Genomic DNA, 3,142 nt, shown 5'->3' with positions numbered 1-3,142 from the left:
TTCCGTTACCTAGGTGACCAAGTCAGTAGCGGGGGAGTGTGCGCTGAAAGTGTAGCTGCTAGAATAAGAATAGCCTGGGCAAAGTTCAGAGAGATCTTACCTCTGCTGGTGACAATGACCTTTCGCTCAGAGTAAAAGGCAGGCTGTATGACGCATGTGTACGAACAGCCATGCTACATGGCAGTGAAACATGGGCCGTAACTGCTGAGGACATGCGTAAGCTCGCAAGGAATGACGCCAGTATGCTCCGTTGGATGTGTAATGTCAGTGTGCATACTCGACAGAGTGTAAGTACCTTAAGAGAAAAGTTGGACCTAAGAAGCATCAGTTGTGGTGTGAAAGACAGACGATTGCGCTGGTATGGTAACTTGTCGAGAATGGATGAGGATAGATGTGTGAAAAAGTGCCACACCCTAGCGGTTTAGGGAACCTGTGGAAGAGGTAGAATCAGGAAGACCTGGGATGAAGTCGGGAAGCACGACCTTCGAACATTAGGTCTCATGGAGACAATGACTAGTGATCGAGACCTGTGGAAATATTCTGTGCGTGAGAAGACTCGGCAAGACAAGTGAGACCATAACCCGTAGCCTTTACCAGGGGTGTAGCCAGCCCACTTATGCGTACCTTTCCTTCTTTGGACACAAAACCCTGCTTGCAAAGACCTGTTGAGGCAAGTGAAATCGAAATCGAAATCGATCCAAATTTGATGACTGGCACCCATGCCAACCTTCCCTCATTGGACACTAAACTTAGCTTGCGAAGACGTGTTGGGGCAAGTGAGATCGAAACTGAACCAAGTTTGATGACTGGCTTCCGTGCCAGTGGAGCGCTAACAGCATCATCCGAGTGGGATCACTGCCAGAGCAGAGGTCTGTCTCCCGTGCCGGTGGCACGTAAAAAGCCCAATTTGAGTGCGATCGTTTCCAGCTTCGCCTTCGTAACACTTGTGCCGGTGGCATGTGAACAAAACATTGGACTGACTCCTGTGCAGGTGGTACGTAAAAAACACCATTTGAGTGTGGCCGTTGCCAGTTCCGCCAGACTGGCCCTTGTACCGGTGGCACGTAAAAAGTACCCACTACACTCTCGGAGTGGTTGACGTTAGGAAGGGCATTCAGCTGTAGAAACTCTGCCAGATCAGATTGGAGTCTGGTGTAGCCACCCGGTTCGCCAGTCCCCTGTCAAATCGTCCAACCCATGCTAGCATGGAAATCGGACGTTAAATGATGATGATGATGATGATGATGATGATGATGATGATGATGAGACTAGTATACACGTACTTTCAACCGATACCTATATAAGCAAGGCGTACACTTTCATATATTAATATTCAAAATAATTGTTATAATTATTATTGGTTAATAAAGTATGTTATACTTTAAAGCATCAATTTTATGGCAACATCTAAAGTATTGAAATGTGCTAATTTTTTTCATGAACGCTTCTGAGAATTAAATTTTGTGCTCGTTACTATGATCTGTACACTTTAATATAGATAACAAAATTCTGTTTAATATAGATTACAAAATATATTACCTATTTTATGAGTAGTAGCTTTTGTAACAATTGTCCAAGATGGCGTGTCTCGCATATTTTTAATTTTAAATTCCATATAATGGTGCTAGAGATGTATTGTTAGATTTAGCTTCATGCTTCAAAGAGGAAATATGGTTGTCGTATCTAAACTTGAATTTTAGATGTGTGGAACCTATATATTGGTATGTATACTGTTGGGTCTGGACATCCTTTATGAATTATAAGATATATTATTTAAAAGAAAAAATGCATTTAAAATATGATTATATAATTGGATTGAACGTGGTCTTCTAATGTTATTTGTGATAAAAATTATTGTGATTTGATCTATTTTCAATATGATTATTACATGTCGATGTGAATATCTTCGCGCGTGTGTGTGTAACACTCTCTTTCCTTCACCGAGTTATTCGTGCTGCTCATGATTTTTATGTAGAGACATAACGCTTTATCCAAATGTAAAATTTCAATTATATATTTTTTTTTTCTGTACGAAGAATTTCTGGTTGGAAATCATTCATTTTTAGTTTATATGTTTATTTTTACAGGTAAAAATTTGCAATTCCCAATTAGCAACTGTAAAATATATGAAATGGAAAATAAGTAATACCCACAAAATTTACACTTTACAGTTTTGCTATATTATATAGATAATATATTTAATATATATGTATATACACACACATACACCCATACAAAAATACACATATGTATTTGTACATATAAATTTAGAGAAGCTCTCAACGTATCGATTTATCTATCGAACTTCCTATATGCTTGTCTAAATATTTGTGAAATATCTAATTTAATATCTACTTCTGTATCCTTTTACCTATTATATATCTAACATCGGTTAAATCCATGAAAGTCTGAATGTTTTATTATTAGAATACTTTCCTCGTTTCTCTCTCAGTTTCTGTCCTTACGTCATGAAGAGTAGTTATAACTTAATGGAGTAATATATAGAGCGAAATAGAGAGAGGAAGAGGTAAAGGAAAGACCTAAACAAAGAACGACAAAGAACAGCACGGAAAGGAAATAGTTGAATCAGTGAACAATTATGAGTGAGATACAGGGAGGAGTAAGGTGTATATTATTAGAGAGAGAAGGATTATATTATTACAGAGAAATGGTCTATAATAGTTGAGTGAAGGAAACGAAGAACTTTACATTTTTCTGTGTTTGTTATAAATAAAACAACGTCATGACTGTTTATAAACTTAAACTTTATAAGATACATCTAAAGAGAGTTAAATTAAAGTGAAATTAGTTTACCCAACATCTGTGGAAGTTACACTTTTATCTTTTACGCGTTCAAGATAAAACCTGTGGCCATACTGCAGCAAGACTGCTAGGATGATGATGATGATGATGATGATGATGATGATGGATGATCATGACTATTATTATTATTATTATTATTATTATTATTATTATTATTATTATTATTATTATTATTGAGTGAGAGAGCAGTGTATGCCATCAAAGTGACACTGGGGTAAAATATACGAAGCACATTATATCCATCATGACTACCCGTCTGATAAGGGTACACCAGGCACATGCATCACAACCATATGTGCGCGACATGGTGATCTCATAT

At 37.4% G+C, this 3,142-nt stretch overlaps 1 protein-coding gene across 4 annotated transcripts in view; it reads right to left on the bottom strand.

The window, feature by feature from the left end:
* The window catches only part of LOC106873011 (uncharacterized), a 67,477-nt gene that overhangs the window by 18,673 nt on the left and 45,662 nt on the right, over nt 1-3,142 (bottom strand). The window contains exon 10 of one of the 4 annotated variants that reach the window (XR_001409830.2): nt 1,540-1,748. The exons of the other annotated variants lie outside the window; for them this stretch is intronic. The gene's annotated coding sequence lies outside the window, so the exon portion shown is untranslated. The remainder of the gene's footprint in view (nt 1-1,539; nt 1,749-3,142) is intronic. 4 annotated transcript variants of the gene reach the window in all.

Source organism: Octopus bimaculoides, chromosome 30 (assembly GCF_001194135.2).
Source record: "Octopus bimaculoides isolate UCB-OBI-ISO-001 chromosome 30, ASM119413v2, whole genome shotgun sequence".
Classification (NCBI taxonomy): domain Eukaryota; kingdom Metazoa; phylum Mollusca; class Cephalopoda; order Octopoda; family Octopodidae; genus Octopus; species Octopus bimaculoides.
The sequence above is the reverse complement of the archived record's forward strand: the minus strand, read 5'-3'. Positions and strand labels throughout refer to the sequence as shown.